Source organism: Macrotis lagotis, chromosome 3 (assembly GCF_037893015.1).
Source record: "Macrotis lagotis isolate mMagLag1 chromosome 3, bilby.v1.9.chrom.fasta, whole genome shotgun sequence".
In the NCBI taxonomy this organism is placed as follows: Eukaryota; Metazoa; Chordata; class Mammalia; order Peramelemorphia; family Peramelidae; genus Macrotis; species Macrotis lagotis.
In genome coordinates, this window is record NC_133660.1 from 85,005,837 (window position 1) to 85,018,252 (window position 12,416).

The following is a 12,416-nucleotide window of genomic DNA, read 5'->3' on the forward strand; positions in this document are numbered from 1 at the left end:
GATGGGGAAGGTGATCCAGTACTGCTCTAGTGGTGAGAGTCTGAAAGAACAGCTATAGATAAAATTCAGTCTGAGTAGTTTGGAGAGCCTGGGGTAGAAATACCAACAAAAGGGAAGGACACCCAGGGGGATGGTCCCAGATGTAGAATTTTGCATGTAATCTCAAATGAAGTCACTGAATTTTTAGTTTTTATTATTTTAATTCAGCACAAGATATCTCTGAGAGTGAAGATAAACTCAAAATGTTGATAATGTTCAAAAACAAAACATCAATAAATCATTTTAAAAAGTAAGAACATATAAAATATAAATATTCACTTTTAATTTTAGAAGTTATAAAGGAGAGCCTGGAATAAAATCTATTATGTTTTGACTGAATTCCAAAGAGCATAAGAAGAAATCATGATTTCAGATAAAGCTAACATTAAATCTAAACAAGATAAATAGAGGTAAGCAAAGAAATTATATTATCATTAAAGTCATTTTAGACAAATTAATATTAGCAATTTATATACACACACAAAACACACATATACACCTATTAGCAAGACATCAAGATACTTAAAGGAAATGTTACTCAAAGTGGACAGAGAAATAGATTGTAAAAATATAAGTGTCCTTTCAGACCTAGAAAAATCTAACTGAAAGCTAATCAAGAAATAAGTAAAGGACCTGACTGGAACTTTGGAAAAATTATTGAAGACAGATCTCTAGTGATTACTGAAAGAAATTTGCATCTAAGTGGTACATGGCACCTTTGCAAAACATTAATCAATAATTGGATTTAATAAGATTATAATTTAATAATAAAAAATTGTTGTTCAAAAGAATTATAAGCCTGTATTTAATAATAATTAAGATAAATTATTTCAACCTATTTTAGGCTATACAACATAATTTTGAAGAACTGATTAGTAAAAGAATAAATTATGGAAAAATATAAAATTTCATAAAAATAATAATAGGGTAACATATATAATATTATAATCTTACAAATAAAAAAGTTCTAAAAAAGAAATGAATACATCTAGATATATTCATTAACAAAAAGAGAAAGAAAAATCTATGATTTAGGCATACAATTAAGAAAAAAATTGATTAAAAAATACCTAACAAAATAATTAATTAGAAATTCTGAAAGTAAAAGAAGAAAATACAATTGAAAGCAAAATGTCCACTAAATTGAGAAGTAAAATTAAGAATAGTTTTTTTCTAATCTAATGAGGTAGATAAATAGTTAATATGATTGGGGGGGGGTTGCAAGACAATGGGGTTAAGTGACTTCCCCAAGATCACACTGCTACATAATTATTAGGTGTCTGAGTTCAAATTTGAATTCAGGTCCTTCTGACTCCGGGGCTATTGCTCTATACATTGTACCACCTAGCTGCCCTGCTAATATTATTTTCTTAAGAATAAGGAAAATCAGATTAAACAGAACCAAAAAAAGAATTCATTGCAATTTAAGAAGGAAAAATGAAGTAATCAAAAATAATTCTATTCAATAATATGCAACTTAGAAGGAACAACAAAATAATGACAAAAAATAAGATAGCAGAAAAAGAAATTGAAAAAGCCATAAAATGAACTCCCAAAGGGAAAAAAAATAAGCTTCTAGGACAGATGGATCACAATTGAATTTTCTTGAACAATTTATTAACAATTCCAAAACTACTCATTTTTCTCTGATACAAATAGAGTCTAGATTTAAAACAGAGAGCTATGAAGTACAGAAAGAAAACTATAGATCAATCTCTCTAATGAATATGAATGTAAAGTTTTATAATAAATATTAACAATAGTATACAACAATATATTATAAATGTGATATTTACCAGCCATATTATAAAGAATTATTTATCAATGTTGGTTTTTTTTCAAAAGAAGGATAAGAAGTACAATTGTGAACAAGATTATGTATGAAGTTTCTTTGAAAAATAAGATCTTGGGACTGTTAATCAGTTCATGATGGAAAGAAATGGTCTAAAAACCATCTTCATTTCCAACTCCATTATCATCACCAGCAACATAATCTCCTCTACATTCCTGTTTTGGTTTATAATTTACCATTCTTATTTTTAGATTAAGAAACTGTAAAAAATTATGAGGTAGATAATTTCAGAAAAACCTGAGAATATCTATAAGAACTGTTGCAAAGCGAAGCTAGAAGATCCAGGAGATGTTTGTACACAATAACAGTAAAATTACCGTGATGATCAACTGTGAAAGATTGGGTTATTCTAGTCCAAACAAAAATAATTTTGTAGGACTAATGATGGAAAAAAATGTTATCCAACTCAAGACAGAGAAAGTGAGAGAGAGAGAGAGAGAGAGAGAGAGAGAGAGAGAACTGATGAATCTCAAGTGCAAATTAATGCTTAATTTTCTTCATTATTCTTGAAATTTAATATGGAAAAATGTTTTATATAATTTCACATGCATAATTGATATATTATTTTCCTTCTCAGTGGATATGGGAAGTGGTAGGAGGAGGGAGAGAGTTTGGAACTATAAGAAATTTTTTAAGAGAATATTGAAAATAAATAATACAGGGGCAGCTAGGTGGTACAGTGGATAGAACACCAGCCTGGGGGCCAGGAGGGCCTGAATTCAAAGTTGACCTCAAACACTTCTAAATCTACATTTCCTTGATGATATCTTTGATTAAATTTTTTTTTGCTTTTTTCTTTTTTTGAGACCTTATATATAACTATTACTTAGCAATGAGGCAGATAATAAAGGGAGGAAAGAAGCATTAATAATTATTAACTATGGGGGGGCAGCTAGGTGGCATAATGGATAGAACACTGGTCCTGGAATCAGGAGGACCTGAGTTCAAATTTGACTTCAGACACTTAATAATTGCCTAGCTGTGTGACCTTGGGCAAGTCACTTAATCCCATTTCCTTAAATATTTTTTTAAAAAGTCTACTATGACTAGGCACTTCAATAAGTATTTCATTTGATAAAGCATTCCCTTCTATTCCATATATTCATCCATCCTTCCAAATTTTTGTAAGTTACCACCACCTTTGAAAGGGTTTTTATACTATTTTCTATTAGGAAACCAGGAGGGATGGGAATTCAGGGAAGCCTGTAGGGATTTGCATGAACTGATGCTGAGTAAGATGAGCAGAACCAGAAAAACACTGTACACCCTAACAGCAACATGGGGGTGATGTACAACCCTGAAGGACTTGCTCATTCCATCAGTGCAACAATCAGGCTCAATTTGGGGCTCTCTGCAGTGGAGAATACCATCTATATCTAGAGAAAAAAATTGTGGAGTTTGAACAAAGACCAAGGACTATCTAATTTAGAAAAGAAACCTGATATCTTATTGTCTAATCTTGCTATCTCTTATACTTTATGTTTCTTCCTTAAGGATATGATTTCTCTCTCATCACATTCGATTTGGATCAATGTATACCATGAAAAACAATGTAAAGACTGACAAATTGCCTACTGTGGGGTGTGGGGGGAGGTAAGTAAGATTAGGGGAAAAATTGTAAAACTTAAAATTAATAAAATCTTAAAAAATAAAATAAAAGGGTTTTTAGAAATAGTTAACTCAATTTGGATCATCAGGTCATTGAGGTCATCAGACCAGCCAAATAAGTGCTGTGTAACAAAACCAAGTCAATTCTTCACCCAGAAGCATTTTGTGCCAACAAATTATATGTCAATATCTTTTTCTATACAGTAGTGGTAAAACCTGCCTTTTCCTTTTCTGCTTTGTGAAACTTTTTCCATCAATATATACTCTGCTTTCTCCACCCACAACTTATTCAATTCCATTTCCTTTTGGGTCATCTTCTATTTTGACATTTTAGAGATTATAGTGTTTTGATATTTCTAGCCATGAAAAATTATTTGGAGAACATTTATGTTAAAAATTATGAGATTTGTTATTTTTGGTCAGAAGAAGATAGGGACTTTATAAAGGATAAATGATAACACAATTTTTCAAATAAAATTCAATCTGTTCTTTGCTTCTTTTTTTTCATTTCTGGGCCGAGATTATTCTTTTTTTTTAAGAAAGATTTTATTTATTTTGAGTTTTCCAAATTTTCTCCCATTCTTGCTTCCCTCCACCCACCCCCTACAGAAGACATTTATTAGTCTTAGCATTGGTTCCATGTTATACACTGATCTCAGTTGAATGTGATCACAGAGAAATCATATCCTTAAGGAAGAAAAATAAGGTATGAGATTGTAAAATTACATAATAATATAACTTTATTCTAATTTGATGGTAATAGTATTTTGTCTTTCTTCAAAATTCATAATTCTTTCTCTGGATACAGATGGTATTCTCCATTGCAGATAGCCCAAAATCGTCCCTGGTTGTTGCACTGAAGAGATGGGCAAGTCCATCAAGGTTGATCATGTTGCTGTTAGGGTGTACAATATATTTCTGGTTCTGCTCATCTAGATGAGCCCACTTTCAATACTTGATCAGGGTATCCTCATTAATGAATTAACTAATAGAATATTTAATTTTAATCTAGAATAGAAGTCTCTAAATTATAAGTAAAATATGTTTGAGCAAACATCGTAATATGAGGGGTGGCTAGGTGGCGTAGTGGATGAAGCACCGGCCCTGGAGTCAGGAGTACCTGGGTTCAAATCTGGTCTCAGACACTGAATAATTACCTAGCTGTGTGGCCTTGGGCAAGCCACTTAACCCCATTTGCCTTACAAAAAAAACCAAAAAAAAAACCCATCCCAATATGTATATCTACTTATTTAAAAATTATACATGTACCTATTATAATTTTGTACATTAAAAAATAAATACAATAAAAATTATAAAGAATTAGTAAGATGAAAAATTTTATAAAATGTCTATTAATGCATGAAAATCCTTTTGTTGTCACTATTATTAAATAATGATATTTTGTCAGCACTGCCTTATTAAATATGCTCCATTATTTTCAGAAATCTTATTTTAATACTGTGATAGCATCTGTGATTTCAGTGTTGTGAGAAAATCTCAAAAGATGAAAATCTTTCCACCAATATACTTTCTATATTTAAAAAACTATATAGTTTTAAAGAAATGTCTGAATCTGTAAGGACTGAATATGCTTCCAGGGTCACATAGTCAAAATGTATTAGAGATGGGCTCAGGACACAGTTCTTTTTGAGGCTAGCACTCTATCTGCTATTCTATATTTCTTCTCATGCAATATGAGTAAATGAACAATTCTAAGTGAAACAAAGACTGAAAAACAGTGGATCAGATCAGGTGTTCAAAAAAGAATTTAATTTTGGAGATACATAATATTGAAAACTTTAAGAACTGATTCTCAGAATAGATGAAAAAGAAGACTCTAAAATAGTAGAACACTATGCAATGGCATTGTTACTGAAGAAATTTGATCAAGAATCTATTAAAAAAATTGATGATTCATCTGATGCCTATTTTTATTTCTATAAAATCATTATAAGATTTATTTTTATGCAACAAGGGACTGGCCAATAAACCCAGACTTTTTAAGCATATGCAGTGACCATGATACAATTCAGTTCTCCATGTGGAAGTGATGAGGAGTTTACTACCTAATATTTTATAGTAGGCATTTAGTTGTTGTAATAGCTTAGTGATCCTATTATCACTTATAATAAAAATAATTTATTATTAGAAGTTGAAAAATGTGTTATATTTTATGTCTTATGTGCTTCTAATAACAAATATGAATATTTTCCAAATACATTCCAAATACATTCATTAAAAATGTTTTGAGTTCCTGATTGTCCCTCCTTCTTGCCCCCCCCTTCCTTGGAAATGCAAACAATTTTATATTGATTAGACATTTGAGTTAATGTAAAGAACATTATATATTAACTATTTTTCAAAAGAAAACACAAGAAACCAGGAAAAATAAATTACAAAAAAATGTGCTTCAATCTGCATTCAGAGTTTAACACTTATCTCTCTGGAGATGGATACTCTTCCAATTTTATCTTTAAATGTTTTTGGAATGATTTGACTTAATTGGGTCTTTTCCCAAACTTCCTTGAGATTTATTTTTCCTTTTACTGTTGTTTGATGTTCTTATGAGTTATCATTAGTCATAACACTTCACCATTCACCTCCAAGAGTTTTTTAAAATGAGTTTCTATTTTAAATTTATTATTGCCCTTGACTATCATAGCTCTGCTTTTAAGGATATCAGGTGTTGTTGTTGCTGCTTTTTGGCTGATAGGACTTCTGGGTTTTTTTTGGCCTTTTCATTGTAGTGATCACTTTATATTAGTTAAACTATCCATAGAATTTGATCCTATAGCTCTTTGATGACAAGCCCCCCCATCCTACTCATAATTGACTCCTTTAAGTATGGCCTGCGGTTATGCCACTGATCTCTTTGTGTTTGTGCTAGGTAATGTTTGGACAAAGGAATTTTTCAAAGTTAGAAGTACCAGAGGAACTGCAGGTCTGTGAACAGAAATGCCCAAGTTCTCCTTATCACCTCCCACCTTCAATTGCCTTTCTCTTTATGGACTTGGACAAAAGAAAGAACCCACAAAACCTTATTCAGTTAAGATATATCCCTGTTGAAGTGCTGGCTGTACCCAATGTGAACTCCAACAAAATTACATTTTTATTGCTTCATTTATTATTGTGTGAAACACTTCCTGACACTAAGATCATCTTGTTCCTAAAATAATCTCTAGTTGCTGCTTAATGAAAATTTCAGTTTGGAAACCATTGCAACAAGGGTATGATAACAATTTTTTTTAAAAGAGAAAGCCCCCAGTTTTCTTCAATGTTCCACTCAAGCATACACATTCTATATGAGATTTTTTCTAATTCATATAGTTATTGGTACAGGATAGTTCCTGTTTCATTTTCCATCATCATATTCCCAGTGAAGAGAGACAGAAAGAAACCCAGAGGAAAAGAGAGAGATAGTGAGAGACAGAGAAAGCGAGAAACCAATGCAGAGACAGAGACAGAGACAGTGAGACACAGAGAGTGATGAACTTAGAAAAGCTGTTTCTCCTTGGGTGACCACCTTGACTATAGATCCAGAGAAGGTAGGTCTCATCTTGTGTGTGGGGGTTTTTTAGGCTTTTTTTGCAAGGCAATGGGGTTAAGTGGCTTGCCCAAGGCCACGCAACTAGGTAATTAATAAGTGTCTGAGGCCGGATCTGAACTCAGATACTCCTGACATCAGGGCTGGTGCTCTATCCACTGTGCCTATCTAACTGCCCCTTATCTTGTGTGTTTTAAAAAAAGCATGAAGCCCTCTGAAAGACCTGATGATTTTCTGAATTAAGATGTAGGTGGGAGGGAGGAAGGCCTGAGTCAAGTTTACCAGAAAATGGGGGGGGGCGTGTCTTACAGACTCCAAAGTAGTCTGAGTAGACTCATATCTGGGATTCCACCTGCTTTTAATAGGAAGTTACCCAGGAAAAGTCATTATCTCATAGAAAGCATATATTAAGTCCACTTATACATATACATATATATATATATATAACATGTATGTGTATATTTCATTAATATAAAGTAAAGACTTGAAGGTATATGCATGACACAATACATACATACATGTATACTTATATATAATTTCATTTGTAGGTATGCATACATGCATGTAAAGTCAGAACTTTGATATCATTAGTGTAGGTAGTTCCTAGAGAGGAACTTGCCCTACCAAGGCAGATCAGTACCTTCTCTGTCGATTATTGTCTTTGAGGGTTTCCTAAATTACTTAGAGGTTATATGACTTGCCTAGGTTCTCACAACCAACGTGTGTTAGAGACAGGACTTGAACCCAGGTCTTCCTGATGCCAAGGTCAGTGCTATTCATTGTGTCATGCTACCTTTCAATACAATGTATCATTAACATGGTTAAAAATAGTAAGTACTAGTCATCAAAACTGTCTAGTACTGGCTAAGAAATAGAGTGGTGGATCAGTGGAATAGACTAGGTACAAAAGAGACAGCAGAAAAAGGATTATAGTGATCTGCTGTTTGATAAGCTCAAAGAGCCCAGCTTCTGGGATAAGAACTCTCTCTTTGATAAAAACTGTTGGGAAAACTGGAAGTTAGTAGCAGAAACTTGGATTAGACCAACATTCACACCCTATACCAGGATAAGATGAAAATGGATGCAGGATTTAGATATAAAAGACAGTATTATAATCATACTAGGAGATAAAGGAATAGTTTACCTGTCCAATCTATGGAAAAGGAAGCAGTTTATGATCAAGGAAGAGATGGAGAATATCATTAAAAACAAACTAGATAATTTTGATTACATTAAATTAAAAAAGCTTTTGCACAAACCACTGTAACCAAGATCAAAAGAAACGTGGTAAATTGGAAAACAATTTTTATAACTAGTATTTCCAAAATATAGAGAGAACTGGGTCAATTTTATAAAAAACAAAAAACAAAAGAAGTCATTCCCCAATTGACAAATGGTCAAAGGATATGCAGAGGCAATTTACAGATGAGGATATCAGTTATCCATAGTTGTAATGAAAAATTGCTCCATATCATTACTGATTAGAGAAATGTAAATTAAAGCATCTCTGAGGTAACACCTCACACCTGTCAGATTGGACAATATGACCAGAAAATACAATGATCAACATTGGAAGGGATGTGGGAAATCTGGGACACTAATGCATTGTTGGTGGAGCTGTGAACTGATCCAACCTTTCTGGAGAGCAATTTGGAATTACACCCAAAGGGCAATAAAAACATGCATACCCTTTGATACAGCAATGCCACTATTGGATCTATACCCTGAAGAGATCATGAAAATGAGTGAAAACATAGCTAGTACAAAAATATTCATTGCAGCCCTGTTTGTGGTAGCAAAATATTGGAAATTGAGTGAATGTCCATCAATTGGGAAATTGTTGAACAAATTGTGGCATGTATGTATGTATGTGTATATATATATATATATATATATATATATTATAGAGATAGAGATGATATAAATATAGATGTGTTATGGAACCTTATTGTTCTATTAGAAACAAGGAGGGATGGAATCTCAGAGAAGCTGGAAAGACTTCCATGAACTGATGCTGAGTGAGATGAGCAGAACCAGAAGAATATTGTACACAATAACAACAACATGGGGTTGATGAGCAATCTTAATGGACTTGCTCATTCCATCAATGCAACAATCAGGGATGATTTGGGGCTATCTGCGATGGAGAATACCATCTATATCCAGAGAAAGAACTGGAATTAAAACAAAGACCAAAGATTTCTACCTTCAATTAAAAAGAATAAAATTGTCTTATGCATTACATAATTTTGCTATTTCTAATATTTTATTTTTTCCTCAAGGATATTTTGTTTCTCTCAACACATTCAATTTTGATCAATGTATAACATGGAAACAATGTAAAGATTATCAGACTGCCTTCTGTGGGGGCCTGGGGTGAGGGAAAGGAGTGGGAGGAAAATGTTGTAAACTACAAAATCCTATAAAAATGATAGAAACTACTATTGTATATAATTGGAAAATAAATAAAATTTTAAGAAATAAAAAAAACTATTGATCAAGCATTCTATTGAACAAGTATTATAAAATGAATCACTAAGCATAATTTATTGCCTTTCTCAGTCTTCAATTATAGGAAATTCAAGTCTTTTCCATTAAAATCAAGGTGGGGAAAATGGTTAACTCCTGTTCTTCTGCATCGACATCTAAATGCTGGGGGCTCAAACAAAACACCTCTCTGGAACTATAATCAGAACAAACCTTCTTATGCATTCAGATTTAATAATCCTATTGGGAATCCTCCTAATTAATTGGAAAACATTAATTTTTTTCCTAAGAACTCTCCTGCTCTAAGATTTCCTGATCTATTTTTCCTCTCTAAAACTGTAGCAGGATGAAAAGATCATGTTGTAATTTTGCTTCAGAGAAATTGTTGAGAATCTATTTATTTTGTTTGTTTTTTTTATTTATGTGGTAGGTCTTACTCATATTCCCCTTCATCAAGTATTTGACAGAGCATGCCAAAAATGGTTGCTGCATACTAAACACTGAATAACTGATTCTAATTAATATTTTTCAGAAAGATTTGGAGTCACAATTTAATTTCTCTTAGTTTCTACTTACAAATCTAAGATCATGCTAGGGTAGAACCTCTTAATTTCAAATAGAATTTTGAATAATCATAAACTGATTTCACAATAACAAGTGGGTAAACTATTCATTTGAAATTTAAATCAGCATTCCATTAAAAAATGAGTGACTTCAGTGACTCATTAGACAATCACCAGAAATTGGTCTTTGAAGTAATTTAGCTAAAAGAAACGAAACCATTCTCTTGGACTGTAGTACCTTGGGGTTTCCAGTGCATTTTAGCTTCATGTTTCTAGGCTGATTTTCAAAGCTGTCAATCTTATGTTAAAGGAGATTTTTTTTCCTTCAAGGCCTTTATAACACAGTCCAGACTGTATCTTTAATTTTTAACAGAGGTTGGTCTATCCCCTCAAAAAAAAATCCAACCCTTAGCTGCTATTTCTAACCCTTGCACCATGGAAAACTATTATAGAATCTCTAATTATCAGTTGTTGATTAATTCTTCATTGTTATCTTTGAATGCTATCATGAACTCACAAAAGAGAGCAATATTAAACTTGATATCTCAAAAGTTGCTCTTCATACTCAATGTTCATGACACCCCTTTACAATTCTCTTTCATTTTTCATAAGAGGCAATGTGATAAAGTGGAAAGAACAAGAGATTGTGAAGTGGAAGACCTGTTTTTCCATCTACTACTTAAGTGACCTTGGGAAAATCATTTTACCTCTAGGCTTCAGTGTCTTCATATATAAAAGGAAACCAGAGGATATTAGGTGTATAGTAAGCATTTAAGAAATGTTTATTGATGGACTGATAGCAGTCACAATTTCTTAGTACAATAGTGTGCCAAAGTACTCCCTCTGAAAATCACTTTTGTGGGAGTCTACATGTATCTGCTTTGCATCCCAATCCCCCAACAGTCTGACACCAGTCTTTTCAGACATCTCTTTCACTGCTGTCCCATGTTGATGCTCTCACCCAGTTAGTTTTCACTTGTCTTTCAAAGACTTTCATTATCATTGCTGTTTCTCTGACTTTGCTGTGTGTTATTCTCTTCTCTACTTACTGATTCTTAACCATCCTTCAAAGCACAAGTCATGCTCTATCTCCTACAAGAAACCGTTTCTACTCTAGTCCCCCTCTCTGGACTCCTCAAACAATCTAACTGCAATCAGATCATCTCATAGGTCAATATTTCAGAGTCATGATTTCTTTCCCTCTTTGAACACAGGTGTCAATTCTTCCATGGCTTATTCTTCCATGGCTTATTCTTCATCTGATCTTCTCATTAGTGTAGTGAAAAATGATGTGAAAAACTAAGGGTATCAATAGAACTCACTCTAATAGCACAGATAGCAATTGTCTTGTTCTCATTCTACAGTACTCTTGCTTTGGTTTTCATCCCTTTCATCCCTTCCCCATAAATTCTCCAGAACTACTCCTTGAGGCACTAGGAATCTTATTTGAGTTGTGTTCATATTAATATCTGGGTGCTTTTGCATGCCATGGATTGTAGAAATCCTGGCTTCAGTCAAGGTCCCAGCTCAAATCTGTCATCTTCTACAAGAAGCTTTTCATTCTACCCCTACTGACTTCCTTCTCAAATTATTGTATATATCTTTATCTGTCTATATGTTATGACCCCTTTCTCCTCCTCCCCACCCCCTCTCCCTGTTTCCCATGATGTAAACTTGAGAGCAAAGATGTCAAATTTTTGTTTTATTTTCTATCCCTTGTTCCTGGCACAATGTATATGGAATTTGATTAAATCCCTTGATCTCAATACCGGACTAATCTTATCTTCTTTCCCTCCTTCTCTCCTATTTTTTATTCTTCTCTTCTTCCTCCTCATCCATTTTCTAATAATGCATTTATTTTTCTCATAAAACTGGGTGGCTAGATTATAGATATAAAACTGAATAATATTTACAGGCATAGATGAAAAAAGTCATTATATGGTTATTTATACAGAAATGCAACTACGTTGTAAATAAAGAATCCAGGAATTTTGTAGAATCATCGTTCATATAGTTTAAAAAAATCAGATTTTTCAATTTGCTCGTGATAACATTAATAACAGCCTCTGATTACATAGGATGATCAAAGCCTCTATCAAAGTCTCTTCCTACAAAGACCCTAAGGGCAAAGGTAAAACTTGGAATGAGTTTCTCTCGGAAAATGTAAATTTCTCTAACAGCTAAAAAAAAAAAAGAAAGAAAAAACCCAACTCATCCTTTGGTGGTAAATTTTAAGATGATAAACCTCTCCAAATTTGTCAAGGGTGTTCTTGAACAGCCTGTACTTGAAGCCTTTCTAGTTTGGTAGAGCTGCCAGAGTCCG